The sequence below is a fragment of the Lissotriton helveticus genome, chromosome 6 (assembly GCF_964261635.1).
Source record: "Lissotriton helveticus chromosome 6, aLisHel1.1, whole genome shotgun sequence".
Classification (NCBI taxonomy): Eukaryota; Metazoa; Chordata; class Amphibia; order Caudata; family Salamandridae; genus Lissotriton; species Lissotriton helveticus.
The window spans coordinates 1,216,293,062-1,216,314,763 of NC_136067.1; positions in this window are offsets into that span (position 1 = coordinate 1,216,293,062).

A 21,702-nucleotide genomic window follows, 5' to 3' on the forward strand; every position below is an offset into this window, starting at 1 on the left:
AGACCCTAGTCTAGTGCACTGAGTGTGCCCAGGACGTGTAAATCCAAATGCTGCTGGTGGGCCTGCAGCACTGGTTGTGCCACCCACAGAAGCAGCCTTGTAAAATGTGTATAAGGTCTGTCATTGCAGAGCCTGCGTGCAGTCTGGTACTGTCATGCTGACTGGGCCGGTCACCCCCACGCACCGCGCACACTCCTCATGAGTGAGCCCAGGCTGCCCCTCGTTCCCGCCAAGTGCCGCCGCTGCCCGCAGCTGTGATCCTGTAACACCGCTGTGGCTGCTCTTACCCCGCCTGCGCCGCGTTTGTATTTGCGATTCCGATTGTTTTTTCCCCCGGTGTGTTCTCTGCTCCTAGTTTACTTTCTGTTCCCCGTGCTGTTTATTCTTGTACCTCTGTGATTCCGATTGTTTTTTCCCCCGGTGTGTTCTCTGCTCCTTGTTTATTTCCTGCTCCCCGTGTTGTTTAAATTTTGTACCCCTGTGATTTTGTCCCCCTCTTGTCGCCCCCGGCCCCTGCCGCGCTTCCCGCCACCTCCCCGCTCCCCGCCGCTGCCCCCTGCTGCCCCGCCCCTTCCCTCTGCAGCCCTTCCCATTCGCCGCCCCGCTCCCGCCTCCCAGCTGCTCCTCCCACCTACTGGGCCATATATGACATAGTGGGCGCGGTGGTGAGCAGTGACCTCTGTCCCTCTGGGCCGTCATCCCCACGCACCGCGCACACTCCTCGTGAGTGAGCCCAGGCTGCCCCTCGTTCCCGCCAAGTGCCGCCGCTGCCCGCAGCTGTGATCCTGTAACACCGCTGTGGCTGCTCTTGCCCCGCCTGCCCCGCGTTTGTATTTGCGATTCCGATTGTTTTTTCCCCCGGTGTGTTCTCTGCTCCTAGTTTACTTTCGGTTCCCCGTGCTGTTTATTCTTGTACCTCCGTGATTCCGATTGTTTTTTCCCCCGGTGTGTTCTCTGCTCCTTGTTTATTTCCTGCTCCCCGTGTTGTTTAAATTTTGTACCCCTGTGATTTTGTCCCCCTCTTGTCGCCCCCGGCCCCTGCCGCGCTTCCCGCCACCTCCCCGCCGCTGCCCCCTGCGGCCCCGCCCCTTCCCTCTGCAGCCCTTCCGATTCGCCGCCCCGCTCCCGCCTCCCAGCTGCTCCTCCCTCGCTCCGCCCCCCCACTCTCCACATATGGCAGAGTGGCAAACGCGCAGCGCGCACGCGTAGCGGGTGCGCCGATTGTGCGCCGAAGGCGCGCCAAAGGTAAGCCCGTCTACACCCGTCCGCGCCTGGACCGCGCCCAGGGCCAGGACCCCTGCCTCCCGCAGACACCAGCCCACCCGCCGGACCTACGACGCCACCGAACTCTACGCACTCAACGCCGGTCGAATCCCGGGCTGCTATCAAGCCACCCCGAGACGCACCCACGGACCCTTCTGCTGCCACTCCTGCAAGTTCGCCTGCATCCGGACCTGCACTACACCAGCACCGACCAAGCCGAACACCAGCAGCAACCACCTCAAGTGCATCCTGCTCAACACCCGCTCCATCCACAGACACGCCGTCAAGCTCTGGAACCTGCTCGACACCACAACCCCAGACATCTCCTTCCTCACGGAAACCTGGATGAACGCCTCCTCATCGCCCGACATCACCATCGCCATCCTGGACGGCTACAAGATCATCCGGAGGGACCGCGTCAACCAGACAGGAGGAGGCATCGTCATCATCCACAGGAACACCATCCGCATCACGACCAACACCGATGACACCCTCGCAACCGCCGAACACCTGCACTTCCAGATCCACGTCAACCCCAAGACCACCCTCAGAGGCACCCTCATCTACAGATCCCCGGGACCACGCACACAATTCAGCGAAGACATCGCCGACGTCATCAGCCCGCACGCCCTCCTCTCCGCTGACTACATCCTCCTCGGGGACCTCAACTTCCACCTGGAGAACAACAACGACCGCAACACCATCACCCTGCTGGACAACCTCACCAACCTCGGTCTCAAGCAGCTGGTGACCACACCCACCCACCTCGCCGGACACACACTCGACCCCGTGTTTGCATCCAGCAAGGACATCACCTTCTGCCACGCCACCGGACTCCACTGGACGGACCACAGCTGCGTCCACTTCAGCTTCAGAAGGACCACGACCCACCACCACCAGCAACAGGTTGCACGCAGAAACTGGAACAAGATTACAGCCGACCAGCTCGCGACTTCCCTGAGCATGAACTCTCCCACCAGCGCAACGAACCCAAGCCAGGCGGCCACCAACCTAGCAAAATGGATCAGCAATTGCGCAGACGACCTCGCCCCTCTGAAGACCCCGCCTAGCAGACCCACCAGCAAGAAATCCCCATGGTTCACCGACGAACTCAAGAGCTCCAAGAAGAACTGCCGAGCACTCGAGAAAGCCTGGCGCAGAGTCCCAACACCAAACAACATGACTGCCCTCAAGCTTGCCACCCGAAAACACCACCAACTGATCCACGCCACCAAGAAAACTGCATTCAAGGAACGACTGGACAACACAAGGAACTTTTCAACATTGTCAAAGAGCTCTCCAACCCAAACGCCGGAAACAACGACATCACCCCTTCGCAAGACCTCTGCAACTCCCTCGCCTCCTACTTCCACAACAAGATCGCGGACATACACAACAGTTTCAGCACTCAACCGACGCACGCCACGACTGAACCACCGCCCCCCACCACCACCCTCCGCACTTGGACCCTGATCAGCACCGAAGACACCATCCGCACGATGAACTCCATCCACTCCGGATCTCCGACCGACCCCTGCCCTCACCACGTCTTCAACAAGGCCGACGCTGTCATCGCGCCCCACCTGCGGGACTTCATCAACACCTCCTTCAACACCGCTACCTTCCCGGAGAGCTGGAAGCACGCCGAACTCAGCGCTCTACTTAAGAAGCCATCAGCCGACCCCACCGACCTCAAGAACTACCGCCCCATCTCGCTGCTCCCGTTCCCTGCAAAAGTCATCGAGAAGACCGTCAACAAGCAGCTGGCCGCCTTCCTCGAGACCAACGGATCCCTCGACCTCTCGCAGTCCGGCTTCCGGGCCAACCACAGCACCGAGACCGCCCTGATCGCAGCCACCGACGACATCCGAGCCCTACTCGACAACGGAGAAACAGCGACCCTCATCCTCCTAGACCTCTCCGCGGCCTTCGACACTGTCTGCCACCGTACCTTAGTGCAGCGCCTCAGCAACGTCGGAATCCAGGAGAAGGCACTGGAATGGGTCGTCTCGTTCCTCGCCGGAAGGACACAGAGAGTCCGCCTCCCCCCGTTCAGATCAGAAGCCACCGAAGTCATCTGCGGCGTTCCTCAAGGCTCCTCGCTCAGCCCAACCCTCTTCAACGTCTACATGAGCCCCCTCGCAGCCATCGCACGCCAACACAACCTCAACATCATCTCCTACGCCGACGACACCCAGCCGATCCTCTCCCTCACCAACGACCCCGCCACCGCCAGAGCCAACCTACACGAAGGAATGACAGACGTAGCCAAGTGGATGATGAACAGCCGCCTGAAACTGAACTCGGACAAGACGGAAGTCCTCATCCTGGGGTCTTCACCCTCTGCCTGGGACGACTCCTGGTGGCCCCCCGCCCTGGGCAGCGCACCCATACCAACAGACCACGCACGCAACCTGGGCTTCATCCTGGACTCCTCCCTCTCCATGACCAGACAAGCCAACGCCGTCTCCTCGTCATGCTTCAACATCGTGCGCATGCTACGTAAGATCTTCCGGTGGATCCCCACCGAGACCAGGAAGACGGTCACCCAGGCCCTCGTCACCAGCCGACTGGACTACGGCAACTCGCTCTACGCCGGAACCACCGCCAAACTCCAGAAGAGACTCCAGCGGATTCAGAACGCCTCAGCACGACTCATCCTGGACATCCCCCATCGCAACCACATCTCCGGACACCTGAGAGATCTGTACTGGCTCCCGGTCAACAAGAGAATCACCTTCCGTCTCCTCACCCACGCACACAAAGCCCTACACAACCAAGGCCCAGGATACCTCAACAGCCGCCTCAACTTCTACGCTCCCACACACCAGCTTCGATGGACCGGCCACGCCCTCGCCGCCGTCCCCCGCATCCGAAGAGCCACCACAGGAGGAAGGTCCTTCTCCTACCTGGCCGCCAAGACTTGGAACTCCCTCCCGACCCACCTCCGCCTGACCCAGGACCACCTTGCCTTCAGGAAGCAGCTCAAGACCTGGCTGTTCGAGCAGTAGCGGACCCCCCCCTCCCCTAGCGCCTTGAGACCCCCCCCGGGTGAGTAGTGCGCTTTATAAATGCTATGATTGATTGATTGATTGATTGGGCAAGTGCACCCACATGCCAGTACCTAAAACTTCCCTTTTCTTCATATCAATCACCCCTATGGTAGGCCCAAGGACAGGGTGCATTGTAAGAATAAGGTAGGACAAGCCCTGGTGTGTGTGGCATATCCTAATTGTTAGACCTGGCATCTTTGGTGTGGTTCCCATGTCTTTTAGCCTCTACTTCCTGTATTTTTGATGCTGTGCTGGATTTCTTTTTGCTGGTTTATATGCTTTGGGCACTTTGCCACTGGTCATCAGTCTCAAAGTGCAAGTGCTCCCTGTATAAATTATGATGGTAATTGGTTATCCATGATTGGCATATTTGTCTCACCCAGAAGTCCCTAATAAAGTGCACTAAGTGTGCCAGGGCTGGTGATACAAATGCTACTAGTGGGCCTGCATCACTGATTGTGCTCTCCACATGAGTAGCCCTAAAAAGGTGTCTCAGGCCTGCCACCGCAGTGCCTGTGTGTAGTCTGTGAACTGCCATGTCCTCCTGGTCAGTGTCCCCACTGACCGGGCCTAACCCTTCCCTTTCTGTACACATTGATCACCCCTATGGAAGGCCCAAGGTATCCCCTTGGGTAGGGTGCAGTGTATGTGAAAAGTAGAGCATGTACTAGTGCAGGTGACATGCTCTGGTAGTGAATGACAGCCAGTTTTTCACTATTGTAAGGCTACCTTGCCCATAGGCTATCATGGGGAATGCTGGCTACAGTGGCTATCAGCATATCTTCCCATAGGAGCAAGGTAGGACATAAAAGTCTGGTATCCCTGAACTCAGAATTTAACCCCTTCCATGCTGGTGACGGAACCGTTCCGTCATCAGTCACGGCTGAGCTGTGCTGATGACGGAACGGTTCCGTCACGACCGCGCCCTGTTCTGGAATGTCCAGCACAGGGCGCGGCTTCGGCGCCGCGGTCAAGGTGTTAATAACACATCTTTCAGGAAAGGTTGGTTTTAAATCCTGTGTTTGAGAACAGCACTTTTAGAAAGTTGCTGTTCTCTTGTCTGCCCCTCCTGTGTGCCTTGGCCTGTTTGTGAATTGACTGTCTGGTTTGAGAGTGACATGGGCTGGGGAGCCCCCAGGAAGCTGGCTGAGTCAGCCCTAGGCTGAATGACTGCATCTGCATCTTGAGTGGTGGGAGGGGATAGCACCTGGGCCTGAATAGGGCTGTGCCTGCCTTCCACAGTGCTGGCTCCACCTCCTGCTGGGCAGCTGACGACCCTGCCCCTCTTTCTGAAAGGAAAGGAGAAGCCAGGAAAACAAAGTGCTCAATGAACACCCAGAACTGGTTCAGACTGGGCTCAGAGCCCTCCTGCACAAAGGGAACAAATACTTTTAGGGGTATAAGTATAGGACCCCAGACTACAGAAAAATAGATCATCCTGGAATCAAGAAGGAACCTCTGCCAAGGAGAAAGCTGGAACTGAAGAAGGAAGACTGTCCTGCTGTTTCTCTGCTTGACTGACCTGCTGTTGCTTTGCTGCCAAGGAGAGGGGAAGGACTATGTTTTCTGGGGTGTCCCCATGCTTGAAGGAATCTCCAAGGGCATGAGAAGAGCTAGCTCCCTGTTAAGAAGTCCCAGGAACAAAAGGGCTTCACCCCCAGCTTCCCTGAACTCTGCTGAGAGAGTGCTGTCCTTCGTAGAGTGCTTGGGCCAGTCGTGGTAGCTCTGGAAGTTGTACCTGTTTTGGGAGTCTGGAAACCAAGATTTTAAAGACTTTCTGCAATTTTTAACGCATCGCTCGCTTGCGGAGCGCATTCCCGTCAGTGTGAGAAATTTCCCACAGCTACGAAGGCCGAGATCGTCGCAGTGCATGTTGCCGCTGCCAGAGTCGTCACATCCTTCGTTTGCGAGATGCACCAGTCTGGTGCGGGAAGAATACCATCGCTGCGAAGATCGTCGCACCGCTAGCTTGCTGACCGCATCACATCGCTGCAAGAATCGTTGCAGAGCCATCACATCGAAGGGCCGCGAGAGGAGAAGATCGCCGCTAAGCCACGCACCGTCACCGCACCGCAGATCGTTACCGCCCGAAGATCATCGCATCGTACATTTTGCGAGCTTCTTCACCGAAACCTGTGCACCGGTATCCACGCAAGGTGTTGCATCCCTCCCCATAAAGACCGGAGTCATCGCAACACGCACGCTGCGTCCAGCGGGGTTGTCGCATCGCCTCCCCAGGGTCTCAGGAGTGACGCATCGCTTGCTTTTCACCGCTACAGCTTTCACTTGGAACTTTTGTCGCATCTAAAGGTACTGTTGGCTAAAACGTGACGCAATTTTGGATTATTTTAACGCAACCTTAAGAACACTATTGAAACCATATTCTTGAACTGTGTATGATGGATTTTTGTTGTTTTGGTCTTGTCTAGTTTAGATTAAATACCTTTATTTTTCTAAACTGTTGTGGAGTCAATTTTTGGTGTTTTCACTGTGTTACTGTGAGTGTTGGTGCAAATACTTTACACATTTCCTTTGATAAGCCTGACTGCTCGTGCCAAGCTACCAAGGGGGTGATCAGGGGCTATCCAAAGATTGTTTCTCCTTACCCTGACTAGAAGCAAGGGTCCCTATTTGGACAGTGGTACCTACCTCTGCCAACTAGAGACCCCCAGTTCTAACACCAATAGTGAATTACAGCCATTTTCGTTTTTTCACTATTGCAAGGCTACCTGTTCTCCATAGGCCAGAATTGGCTGTTAGATTTATTAAATTTTATAATCCTAACTGTCTCAGAGAACATGGTAGAAATTCGAGTTTAGTATGCCTGAACTCAGAATAATAAAAAAGATCTTTTAGTGAAGTTGGTTTTAGTATTCTGAGTTTGCAAATACCACTTTTAGAAAGTAGGTATTTGCTTGTCTAACCATTCAAACCTGCCTCTGCTAGGTTGAATATTCCTTTGTCTGGTTTTGTGAGTGACAGGGATGGGGAATTCCAAGAGACAGGCTGAGTCACCCGGTGGTGAATAGAGAGATCTGCATCTAGATGTGAGGGAGGAGTTGCAGCTGAACTTTGAATAGGGCTGTGCCTGCCTTCCACAATTCTGGCTCCAACTCCTGGGGAGCGGCTGATGTCTCTGCCCTGCACCCTGAAAGAAGAGAAGGAGTCCTGTAAACAAAGTGCTCCAGGACTATACTTACCTCCCACAATGCTGGCTCCACCTCCTGTGGGGTGTTTGATGTGCATGCCCTACACTGTGAAAGGAAAAGAGAAGTCTGGTAAACAGAGTGCTTCAGAACTGGTTTGGACTGGGCTAAGGCCCCTCTCCCCTCATATATATATATGGGGTATAAATAGTGGGACCCTGATCCCAGGAAATTAGATCACTACAAGAAGAAACCTTTACTGAGGAGAGGAACCTGAAGAAACTGAGGAGAGACTATTCACAAGCTGAAGTGCTGCTTGGGGAATGGCCTGCAGTGGTTGCCTTACTGTCAAAGGAAGGAGAAAGGAACTTTGTGTACTTTGCTTTCAACTTGTGAAGGATCTCCAAGGGCTTGGAAAAGAGCTTGCCTCCTGCTGAAGTCTCAGGGACAACAGACTTCACCCCTCAGCTCCCCAGAGTACGTGGGAAGTGCCTGCTGCTGTTTTGGGCCTTCTGAGGAACTGCGTGTCGCAAGGAGCTGGAAGCACGACTCAACGAGAAGAAGCGTATCGCCGTCGATGTGCCTGCCGCCGCAACTCTGAAGGAGGGTGTCGCCGCCGGAACTGTCGCACTGCACCGCATCGGAGAGAAGCGTGCCGCAACGAAGAGGAAGCGTGTCGCCGCCGCTGCTGCTGCCGTCGCAACTCCGAAGGAGGATGTTACCGCTGTAGTTTTCGCACTGCACCGCATCAGGAGAAGAATCTCGCAACAAGGTCGGAGCGTGTCGCCGTGCCTGCCGTCGCAACTCCGAAGGAGGGTGTCGCCGCCAGAAGCATCGCACTGCACCGCATCAACCAAGGGCACCTCGCATCCCCGAGAAGCGCGCCACCATCGGAGCTGCTGCCGTCGCATCTTGGATGTCGCCGCTGTAGTTGTTGCATCGAGCAGAAGCTTCACGCATCGTGGGAGAAGAGTGTCGCAGCTGGAGCTGCTGCCGTCGCATCGTTAGGGTGTCGCTGCTACAGTCCACGCATCGAACCGAGAACTTCTCGCATCCCCGAGAAGCGTGCCGCATCTGGAACATCTCCACGTCTCTATTTCTTTGTATCTGAACTTTGCCGCATTTCCCATCGCTGCAACATTGCTTGTCGTGGAGGCGCAACACAACCTAAGGTACATTGACGCAGAGTGTCGCATCTAAGAACTGAACTGAACTATGCTTAAATCTACCATCTCAAAGTAATAGTATTGTGTATTTTTGTCATTTATGGTCTTGTGGTAACTCTATATAAAGTCTATTTATTTTTTATATAAAACCTGTGTGGTGTCCATTTGTAGTTTTGCCACTGGGTTACTGTATGTGGTCACAACCGCTTAACTTACAACGCCTCTGAGATAAAGCCTTGCTGCTCGTGCCAAGCTACCAAGGGAGTGAGCAGGGGTTATTTTAGGAGTGTAATCCCCTTATCCTGACTAGAGGAGATGGTCCCTATTTGTCACAAGTACCTACCTGTGCCAACTAGAGACCCCCAAATCTAAGGATATTCATGTATGAAGGAAAGCCCTGAAGCTGACTGAGAATCTTTTGTAGAAGGTATATTCAGAGGAGAATTAAACAATATACTGAGCATCATGGTTTACAGTTATTAGATCTGGTATGGGATAGGGTAGATTAGTGCAGTGTAGTTATGTGGACGAAGGTCTTGCTGACTCTGAAGTTGCCGTTACGAGCATGAGACTCATTGTCACTGCGAATGCTTTATGGTGGTGCATACGCCCTGACAATACTTCTGAGGTATCCGTGCGCCCAGTATGCCGCTTAGCGAGATTCTATCATTGCTTGTTTGCTGAAAGAAGGAGGGAATGTGAAAAGCAACAGAGCAAAACTTTGTCTGTCTTCTTGAAACGATCCTATGGACTCCTTGAAAGCTGATGGTGCCTGTTTGCTAGCCAAATTAGTACACTAATGCTTAAAACGAACACCTTCAAAGCATTACCAGAGCAGGAACAGACAGTGACTCATATATTAAAAATACGGAGAGTAATAGAAACTATGTACCTATTCAGCGACCTACCTCAATGAAAAAGATTTTTTGTTTTGGAAGTTATGGATTTCGCTTCAACGAAGGTGCATCATTGAATAAGTTAAAGTGATGACTGATGGGCTGCTGGGAAGATTGTGACACCAGCTACCAGACATTTTGTTGTGCTTGATGATTTAGAATCTCTTGACCCCATCAGTCATGAATTACCTAATTAAGGTGTTGGTTTACAAGCCAACTATCCAAAAAGTGTGACGATAATCTTGCCCAGTTCCCCGCACATGAAATGGAAATATAGAAGTGCAGGTACTAATTAATACAGAGTACCTGTTTGAAAACTGAGGAGAGCTATGATCCTCCCACTAAAAAAATGCCTGGTGGTTAGAAGTGCTGATACTCTCATTTCCAATTAAAGTGGTACAGGTAGTTGTTACTTGACAGTATCTGCCACTTTAAATATTAAATGTGCAGGGAGCAGCTCTGGTCTCCGTCACTGATGCGGTTCCGGAATCCCTTGTGGGCACGGTTATGGTGTCACTTATTTACTCCTGTGCATTGGGTCCCTCCCCATCCCAAGTGTGGGGAGACCGGGCATCTCTGGTAGGTTTCTCCCAAGGGTTTCTGCTGCTACCTCTCATGCTGCACTGGGTCTCTAGTAGCTTGGGGCTGGTTGTGTTAAGGTGTGTAGCCTGGCATATCTTTTTCACCTCTGCTCCCCTGCATACCTTTGTGTCCATGGTTTCTGATGAATTATATGATTTAATCTGAAGGTGTCACTCCAGCAGGAGATGACTACGTAGTGTCAATAGACAACAAAGCAGCAATGCAAACAGATGGAAAAAAGGAAAAAACAACACGGGAGAACTTGGGTATTTAGAAAAGATCAGTCTTATTTAGACATTAAATATTAAAGTAAGGTACAGAATAAAAGTAAATATTTACAGCAACAAATATATGCAAAGAAGCCAAAAACACATTGTGCTAACAATACATTAAACATGACTATTTCAAATGTAATGATGAAAGTTACAAATCAAACAATAAGAATACGCAACTCTCAAAGAAATTAATTTCCACTTGGAAATAGATGTGATAGTCGACGTTTCGGTCTGTTCAGCTTTCGTCTTTCAGACCATCTTCAGGACAGTAAATTTTGATGCTGTCTGATGAACCACTTAAGTGAGAGTGAATCACTATCTGTATCAATAATTGTAATTTTAAAAGGTTATCTGCAGCAACAGCTGTCTAGATGGCGATTCCGAAAATGCAGAAAATTATCGGTGAGCAAATCCTTTATTTATTCTGAAGTTGCAGTCAATTATCGATGCACAAATGCTTATTTTGTTCTGCGACGATATGGCACTGTGTTCTGATGAATGCGGCTGGCGTCTCGCAAAGAAATCTCCAGAAAAACTCGGGACGCCAGCCGCATTCATCAGAACACAGTGCCATATCGTCGCCTCTGCTCGTTTTGGGGGCATTTGCAGAAAGAACCACTCACCACTGACGCAGGGGGCTCACACTTGCCATCAGCTACCCCCGCCGCCGTAGAGTATTCCGGCCGCCGAGTGGGGACGAGCCTTGCCTTGCGGGACTACACTACCCAGCGTCCCTTGCCAGACCGGGACGCCGCCTCCTCACGCCTGCTGCTTCTTCCCGGAGGCGCTTAAACATCAGCAGCACCTCCGGGGGAGCGGGAGCCTCTGCTCGTTTTGGGGGCATTTGCAGAAAGAACCACTCACCACTGACGCAGGGGGCTCACACTTGCCATCAGCTACCCCCGCCGCCGTAGAGTATTCCGGCCGCCGAGTGGGGACGAGCCTTGCCTTGCGGGACTACACTACCCAGCGTCCCTTGCCAGACTGCGACGCCGCCTCCTCACGCCTGCTTCTTCCGCCCGGAGGCGCTTAAACATCAGCAGCACCTCTGGGGGAGCGGGAGCCTCTGCTCGTTTGGGGGGCATTGGCTGAAAGAACCACTCACCACTGACGCAGGGGGCTCACACTTGCCATCAGCTACCCCCGCCGCCGAGTGGGGACGAGCCTTGCCTTGCGGGACTACACTACCCAGCGTCACTTGCCAGACCGGGACGCCGCCTCCTCACGCCTGCTGCTTCCGCCCGGAGGCGCTTAAACATCAGCAGCACCTCCGGGGGAGCAGGAGCCTCTGCTCGTTTTGGGGGCATTTGCAGAAAGAACCACTCACCACTGACGCAGGGGGCTCACACTTGCCATCAGCTACCCCCGCCGCCGTAGAGTATTCCGGCCGCCGAGTGGGGACGAGCCTTGCCTTGCGGGACTACACTACCCAGCGTCCCTTGCCAGACCTGGACGCCGCCTCCTCACGCCTGCTGCTTCCGCTCGGAGGCGCTTAAACATCAGCAGCACCTCCGGGGGAGCGGGAGCCTCTGCTCGTTTTGGGGGCATTTGCAGAAAGAACCACTCACCACTGACGCAGGGGGCTCACACTTGCCATCAGCTACCCCCGCCGCCGTAGAGTATTCCGGCCGCCGAGTGGAGACGAGCCTTGCCTTGCGGGACTACACTTCCCAGCGTCCCTTGCCAGACCGGGACGCCGCCTCCTCACGCCTGCTGCTTCCGCCCAGAGGCGCTTAAACATCAGCAGCACCTCCCGTGTCGCGGGACGCGCATGGGCGGCGCCGGGCTGAGCCCGGGCAGAGGGCGGGCCATCTGTGGCCATCAGGGGGCCAGCAGAGGTTGGGTCAGGCCACCCCCCTTGGCTCCAAGATGGGGAAGCGCAAATTAAACTCCAGAGAAGGGGAAGGTAAGAAGGCCAAGGTGCCTCGAAAATCGGAGTCTAATATTTCATATTTGACTTCTGCTGTAGGGGCTTTAAATGATCAAATCGTAAACGTAGAGAAGTAACTGGGACTTGATTTACTTACAGATGTTGTGCCTACTCAGAATGCAGAAACGTCTCCAAGTACTGCACCCCCCCATCCCCCTAGAGCCAGACATCATAGTAGCTAACTCGCTCCAGGCTGCCCAGGATAACCCGGTCTCTGTAGACACTTCTCAAACAGCCAGCTCGAGGGTGATAAGGACATGCGATGAAAACATAAAAATGATTAATAAAGGTACCAAGAGGAACAAACCCCCGAACCAGACCTATGGGGATGTGGCTATTACATCGAACCATGGGCTGCCAAAAAATGTTTTGGAGTTGATGGAGGAACTAATTGAATCCTATTTGGAGCCTGTACTTGTGAACATTGGCAAGGACATCGTGGACTCCCTGAACCTTTGTGTCGCAAATATTGTCAAGAAATGCGAAAACAGTGACAAATGTTTGAAGGACATAAGGGCCCATTTTATAGGTCCCACTGATGGCAGTGCCTTATGTGCAAACCAAGCTAGGGCGTCCAGTCAGGATATAGATACGGAGACCCCCTTGGGTGAGGACTTGCTGACTAACTCAGGAAGCCTTAGACAACAAGAAAAGAGGTCAGATTCCACCCCGGGGGTTCAACGCCATCCCTTACCCGTTGAGGTTACACAATCAAGGTCCCTAGGCAAAGATCGACACATTCCTGATTTCCGTACCTCAAAATTACCCACACTACATCTTCCCCCACAAGCTGCCCCTTTAGTGGTGGTTCTGTCTGGAATTCCATCCTTAAAAAATGGTGCTGTGGAAAATGAGAATGATCTTCTGGACAGAACTAAAAGGTGGTGCTCACAGTTTAGTAGTGGGAGTACTGATATTGCCACGAGTATCATTACGGCCAGAAGGGTTGAGTGGGTGGGGAAACGGAAAAAGACCATCCCAGGAGATTGTGTGGTTGTAAATTTCAATAGAGCAAATATTGGGGACACTTTGTTATGGGATGGCTCAGAGCTTGATGGTCAAGGCATCAGGCCACTCCCGCTGGGCTATTTCTATCCACCTCCTTTCTCGCAACCCACACCAGGTCGGCCTATAGCTCCTCTGACTCTTTGTTCTACCCTGAATGTTAACAACACTAAAAGCTATTCGTATCAATTACAACAGGCATCCCTGAGGGCAGCAAAAACAGTCACGACCGACAAGATTGGTACAGGATTTAATTCTGAACTAACATTAACAAAAAGATTTTCTGTCTTATCGAGTCTGCACATAAATGATTGACAACTACCCACAGAAAATGTTAACATGCCTAATATTGCCCAGACCATCCAACCACAACCCCCTTCCTCGTTCAAAATAATTAGCTGGAACGTGGCGGGGTTGGGTAAGAAAGTAAAAGATGATAGATGGTTACACTATGTGAGACAACATGAGATCATTGCTCTACAAGAGACCTGGGTCACAAGTGATCTCTTTTATTTAGATGGTTACTGTAGCTTCCAAGTCAAGGCTACCCCTGGCCTGGGAGGGAGACCCAAAGGCGGTCTATGCATTTTAACCTCACTTAGACTCCCAGGATCATTTACCAATTTAGGGATTCCTTCAGCAAATTTACAAGGATTAGAATGGAGTCGTCCTAAATATCCAAAGATACTAATTCTATACTTTTATAATGCGCCAGAGAAGGATACACAATATATACACCTGAATACACTGGCCTCTTTCTTAGAACATTACAAGTCAACACAAAATGCTATATTCGACATAATCTTAATGGGAGATTTTAACATACACCCCTGTGTCTGGGATTGTCTGGCTAAACAAAACATAGGCCCACCTGGTTCAATCTCCACTCACTTTGAACACTCGCCTCAGGGTGAGCTGTTGGAAGAACTCCTTGCAAACATTAACTTATATGAAGTTGAGGGAAGTGGAGGGGAGGTAAGGGCTCCGACCTTTGTAGGCAGAGAAGCGGAGACTGTAATTGATTATATCTTCGTCTCCCCTGGCATAGTTCAGGTGTGTTCCTCTATTGAGGTCGCAACTTCAGCCTTCAGCGACCACAACCCCCTGATTCTGTCCCTATATAAGGGGGAGGACGCAGACAACCAGAGGGATAATGAGGAATGTAATTCTGACAAACTTATTCCTAAAGACAAGGGGAGGAGGCTTAATTGGGCCAAGGTGGTCCCAGACACCTTTATGCAGGAGTTAGAGAACAAAGTAAAAGAAAACATGGCAATATGCCTAGATAATCAGGCGGACGGGAAAGAGGTCTTAAATTCTTTCACCATTATCTGCGCTCAAGTTAGACTTGACCTGAAGTGTAATAAGAAGTGGGATGGTCCAGACCAACCATGGTGGTTCGATGAGACGTGTTCAAAAGCCCATAAAGAACTTATGCATGCACTAAAACAAAATCCAAGAAATCGGGAGCTGGTGGCTGTACTTAGCAAAAGCTATAAATTAGCCAGGGCCAACCGTAAAAAATGCATAAAAAAGGAGGCATGGGAAAATCTCATGTCAGTTGACGTACTCAGAGATAGTTCTAAATTCTGTGCTGTAATTAACCACCCCTATTTCTCCGGTACAAATAACTTGGTGTTGGACTCCGTGATCCCAGATGAGACATGGGTCGCTCACTTCAGCAAAATATACAATAGTGCAGAGGATCACATTTCAATGGTGAACCCCACAGAAAATGGAGCAGCCCCTCTTTTATGTTTCAAGGAAGTGGAGGTACAAAGGGCCATTGTAGAGATGACAAAAAATAAGGCTCGGGCCCAGATGGTGTGCCCGCAGACCTTTATAGGACCCCCTTGGAGTTTTGGACCAAGACACTTACAAATGTCTTCAACTCCACAATTACCTCGGGGTTCCCTTCGTCCTGGGCTACATCATCTATAATACCCGTCTTCAAAAAAGGCTTAAGAACTGACCCTGCCTGTTAGAGGCCGATCTCTCTGATTGACTCTGCCGTTAAAATCTTGGGCAGAGTCATTCTGCAGAGACTCGGTGAACATCTGGAAGAGAGGAGGGTCCTTTCTGAATTACAATACGGGTTTAGGGCCAAAAGAGGTACTCTTGATCAATGCCTTAACCTCCACATGTTAATTAGTAAATATACCTTGGCTAAGGAGGGTCTATTATATATGGCCTTTATGGATTTATCATCGGCCTTCGACTTGGTCAATCGCACCAAACTCTGGGCGATTTTAATCAACATAGGGATAGACCCGCCTCTGGTGAATTATTTAGCGGCACTGCATCAAGACCTGCGTGCCTCTATTAGAACCAATAGAGAGGGTGGAACTACTAGCTTTTTTAGATCAAAACGAGGAGTAAGGCAGGGGTGCATCTTGGCACCCCTCCTATTCACTTTATATATAAATTCCCTCGAATCAACCTTGAAGGGGTCTACATCCGACGTCCCTCGTGTGGGGGAGTACACAGTTCCGGTACTCCTCTACGCGGACGACGCGGTACTGCTGACCCGTACCGGGGTGGGGCTGCAGAGACTCTTGGACGATTTTGGGGAATTTATGTCCTCCTTGGATCTACAGATAAATAACAAAAAATCGCACGTTATGGTTGCAGGGAAACGCTCAAAAACTGTAAAGGTAGGAAAGTTTCTATGCAACGGCGAAGAAATCGCCAGGGTCCCGGTTTTTACCTATTTGGGTGTTTTATTCTTCGAAAGGGGCACTTGGAGGCCACAACTAAATGCTAAAGGCTTAGCTGTCACCAGATCAACTTCAGCTCTACTGAGTTTTGCGAAACGATTAGGATCGCGCCCAGTAGAAGCACTGTTGACAGTTTACAAGTCAAAAAACCTCTCAATAGCAATGTATGGGGCTTCCCTATGGGGCTATCTACCACAAGGCAAACTCCAGGTGGTGGAAAATAAGTTCCTTAGATCCTTGTTAGTGGTCCCCCAATCAACCCCAGTATTTTCAGTCCACACAGAGCTGAGCCTTGGCTTCATCAGTGACCAATTACAGCTGGCAGCCCTGACCTGTTGGGCCAAGACCTGGCTGAACTCAGAAATTAGTTTAAACCAATCTATTCTCGTAGACTGTATGGCTCTGGATAAAGTCAACAAAATCCCATGGTTGGCTTACATTAAAAACACTGTTTGGAAACTGGGAAGGCCAGAACTATACTTCGCCCCGAGCACCATTAAGAAGGGTGATGTAGTGTGGATTAAGAACAACTTCTTGGGACGTATGGAGATGGAACGGGAGGAAGTAGAGCTCCAAAAACCGGGAGTGAGAGCTAATTACATACTTCAGACTACCCCGAAATTGGAACTCTACTTGATTATTGTGACCCGGCCCTTCCATCGTAATCTCCTTGTGAGATTTAGACTTAATATCATTCAATATTCCTTGGGGAATTATCCAGTATGGGGAAAGTCAGATCCATCTATTCCCTGTAGCTGTGATGGTTTCTCCGAACAGACCCTGATGCACTTTATTATGTTTTGTGGCCATTATGAGGAATGTAGGAAACAGTTTTTATTACCTATTTTGAGAGAAGCAGGGTTTACGCAAGTTCGTCCCGCTCAACGTTACCTACAGCTCCTGAGTAGCATCAGAGTAACATTTGGGGTCGCAAGTTTTTTGGTTGCTGCTATGCGTATTAAGTCTAAAAAACTGAAGCTAAATGTTCCTTGATATGTGTTCATATTTACTATCCAATAGTTCTACCGATGAATTGCCCCATCCTATGTAAATATATGAAATTGTTCTCCCAAATGCTTTTTTTAATCTAAATTGTTTTTACATGCGAATTGTTTTTAACATATGAATTGCCACTTTTATATATGTGATGGAATTGCTTTTATGATTTTAATTAATCGAATAAAGCTTGCATTGACTTGACTTGACTTGACTGCAACTTCAGAATAAATAAAGGATTTGCTCTCCGATAATTTTCTGCATTTTCGGAATCCCCATCTAGACAGCTGTTGCTGCAGATAACCTTTTAAAATACAATTATTGATACAGATAGTGATTCACTCTCACTTAAGTGGTTCATCAGACAGCATCAAAATGTACTGTCCTGAAGATGGTCTGAAAGACGAAAGCTGAACAGACCGAAACGTTGATTATCACATCTATTTCCAAGTGGAAATTAATTTCTTTGAGAGTTGCGTATTCTTTTTGTTTGATTTGTGACTTTCATCATTACATTTGGAATAGTCATCTTTTATGTATTGTTAGCACAATGTGTTTTTGGCTTCTTTGCATAAATTTGTTGCTGTAAATATTTACTTTTATTCTGTACCCTACTTTAATATTTAATGTCTAAATAAGACTGATCTTTTCTAAATACCCAAGTTCTCCCGTGTTGTTTTTTCCTTTTTTCCATCTGTTTGCATTGCTGCTTTGTTGTCTATTGACACTACGTAGTCATCTCCTGCTAGAGTGACACCTTCAGATTAAATCATATAATTCATCAGAAGTTTTTCTACTTAAACAAAATCCCTTGCAGGTTCTTTTTACTTGATTATAGCATTGCCCAAACCTACAAGGGTACATTGGGTTTCCCCCCTTTTTATTACTCGTATTTTGTCTCCATGGTGGCACCTTGGATCATGTTGCAGGCCCCAATTAGAATCTGGAAAACTTTACCAATAGTATGAATTTAAAAGTTGGAAAGATTCACCAGTCATGCTTCCAGATGCCTAATATAATATTGGAGGTGTGGTCAGGTCTTATACCACCGATTCCAATATGTCCCCTTGTTGGACCTAGCCATTAATGCAGGGTTATCCCCAAACATTGTGTCTTCTTCCTCCTATTTGTCTGATCTTCTTTATGTAGGCTTTAGGACTCTGGACAAATTACCACTGCTAACCAGTGCTAAAGTGCATAGGCTCTTTCCCTTGGTTTCTCCATGATTGACATTTTTTATATAAGAATATGTTCCTACTATAGTGCACTGCTTGTGCCCAGGGCCTGTAATCAAATGCTACTAGTGGGCCTTTATCAATGATTGTGCCACCCACATGAGTAGCCTTGCAAATATGTCTCAGACCTGCCACTACAGTGTCTGTGTGTGCAGTTTAAAACTGCCATTTCAATCGGGCAAGTGAACCAACTTGCCAGGCCCAAACTCTCCATTTTATTACATGTAAGGCACCCCTAAGGTAGGCCCAAGGTAGCCTCATGGGCAGGATGCAGTGTATTTGAAAGGTAGGACATGTACTCTTGTATTTTACTTTACATGTCATGGTAATGAAATAATGCTAATTTCGGTTTTCCTACAGCAACGCCTATCTCTCCCATTGGTTAGTATTGGAGCTTCATTGTAACATCTTACAAGTGTATCTGCTAATTAGAAGCTGATAGAAGTTTGGAATTGGTGTCTCTGGAATCACAATTTTAAAATACATATTTTAGTAAAGGTGTTTTTTAATTTGCAGTGCCCATCTTGACTGGGGTGAATGTTTTGATTTGTTCTGCATTTCATCCATTGATTGTGTGTATTTTGCTTTCTCACTCTAAATGTGCCGGGTATGTCCAGATGTGGGTCCCCAAAACTGGTCCTAGGTGCTTGTTTCCGGTCCAGAGAGGACCTGGTTTGGCAGTTCGGGCTGGACTGCTCCCATGAGGCACAGGGTCCAGACTAATTTGGATATGACCAGGTCTAAACTGGGATGGCATGGTGTGTAAAACGATGATGGACTTAACCCAGATCTCTTGACTGGGGGTGAATGTTTTTATTTTTTCTGCATTCCTCCATCAATTTTGTGTCTTTTGCTTTCTCACCCTTAGTGCGCAGGGTGTGTCCAGACGTGTGTCTCGGGCACACTCTGCCACTTGATTCAAGCTATCCTGGCTGATGAGGGGTGAAACTCCGAAACCGGTCCTACGATGCTTGTTTCTGGTCCAGGGAGGACCTGGTTAGGCAGTTCGGGCTGGACTGTTCCCATGAGGCACAGGGTCGAGACTGATTTGCATATCGCCAGGTCTAAACTGGGGTGGCATGGTGAGCAAAAGAATGATGGATTTAAGCCAGATCTCTTGACTGGGGGTGAATGTTTTGGTTTGTTCTGCATTCCGTCCATCAATTATGTGTCTTTTACTTTTAGAAAGTGGCCATTTTCTTACTTTGGGAAATAAACAAAAGTCCCTAGAGCCCAATATCGGAGAGAGGACTGGCAGCTGATAACAGGACCCACTAGTACCGACTAATTACAGGTTTATGTTAAGGTTATACAATGTTAATAAAGAGTTTTTACACAAAAAGTTTTTTATATTAAAACATTTCCATTTAATATTTTATAAAAAACACATTTAATGCATATGAGTGCCATTACAATAAAACATTAAAAACTGTGTGAATCCACAGTGACAATTTAAAATAAAAGAACACTGAAAGAAACAAAATGTCATTTCTAACAACCCCATTTTTTGAAATATCCCTCCTTTTACCCAATGGCTAGTCCTGTTATTTAATTTCCTGTTCCCCTCAAGTTAGCCTGTGCATGGGATGGATGTGCAACAATGTATTCAAAGTATTTTTGTTGTTTTCAGCACTTCGTCAGTTATCTGTTTGTCTTTGATTTTTTCCCAACCTTTTCTCGTTAGGACTGAACCACTCGGGTTGACTCCGGAATGCCAGGTTCTTTTCTACGCATTCTTTGAGTAGTTTAGCCTCTAATAATTTCTTCAATCATGTCCTCATGCAATGACTCAGAATTGCAAGTTCTGATTGCCAATAAAACATTTTCGGCTCTTGCGCATTTCCCTTATTGCGACTCATTCTAGTGTGTTCTGATGTATGCAGGGTGTCACTGTGGGACTGGAAGAGGTCGCCATTTCCTCAGACAATCTAAGCAAACAATAAAGGAGCGACTACTGCATCCAGCCCTTTACATAAAAGCATTGTCCAAATAGAAACCAAAAACAAGCGCTGACAAAGTCAATAGGTCTCACCATTTTATGACTGATTAGCTTTGCCAATAGGCCAAAAAGGAGGCGTGAGGATGCAACCGCACCTTATGGCTGCCACAGACCACCGAAGTGGGCGTGCATGAGGACACAGGTCTTTGCACGTGTGAACTCAAGAGCACATCGAGAGAATGTAGCGGAAGCCATTTCTTTTGGTGTATGTGTTGATTCAGGATGGTAAATGCCATTTGGATCAGTATGTGAAAAAAAAAATTTTAGTTTTGCAAAATTACTTTTTGCAATGTGGAGTGGCTTGGCATCAAATAGAAGCTTCAAGTCCCCCCCACCCCTCGAAAAAAAAAACATGTAAAGGACTGTAAAGGGCTTGAGGAGCAATGAGTGGCGGGTGGTGGAGAAGCGTGATTTGGTGGGGAGCGAGTGAGCAACATAGGCATTTAAAACTGGGTCCGGGGGAGGAGAAAATAAAATAATAAAAAAGAAAAGCAAGGAAGGGTTGGGGAAAGCAATAGCTGAGCTTGGGTGGAAGAATGAGGGAGCAACACAGTGCATGCTGGAGCGTTTCAGTGGGGAAGCAGCATGAGAGAGAGAGAGAGAGAGAGCAAACGTGCACTTTCATAGAGTGCAAAAAGAAAAATAATAGAAAAAAGAAGTTTCCTGACTGCGAGTAACCCACAGGGCATTAATAATAAATGTTTCTTTAATGACAGATTATCGATATTCCTGGTACATCATTCTATCACAGTGTATAGATATTCCAGGTACTACACAATTCATCCAATCAAAAGGATAGGAAAGAGGCTAAGGTCCAGGGGAGGGACTAACATTATAAGAAGAGGAAGGCAAGCCATTCAATAAAAATCAAGCACATTAAGTGACAATAAAGCCAACTTATGCTAAGCAATAGAAGGAGTCAAAGCCCATTGTGGGTTTTTGTTACTGTCTACATGAGGTCTTTTTTCAAAAAGACATCTAAAAGCTGTCTGGAAAGCAAGACCTAAAAAGCACGAAGTAGTCTCTTGCGTGCCTTAAGGCTCTGTTAAAGATGTTGACAGGCCTTGGCCTTGTCTCATAATCTTGAGACTTTGAAGTCTCATATTTTATGTACAGTATTCTATAATTTATACATTGCTTCGTGCCATAACGAATTCTTCATCAATAGCACTGCCACAAAAGAGTCAACAACATGAGGAGACCGAGGGCCATATTACCAAGGTGAAGTATCGCCGCTTTTTCGGCCAATTGTGCAGAGAAAGCGGCGATACTGCTAGCGCCCTATTAACAAGGGCATGCTAACGCCTACCTCAAGCCCACTTTGCATGTCAGCGAGAAACATCGCTAATGACATGCAAAGTGGGCGTTCCCACGTCTAACTACATGTAAAATGTGGTTGGAGGTGGTAACACCCTATTACCAAGGCAGGCGTTGGGAGA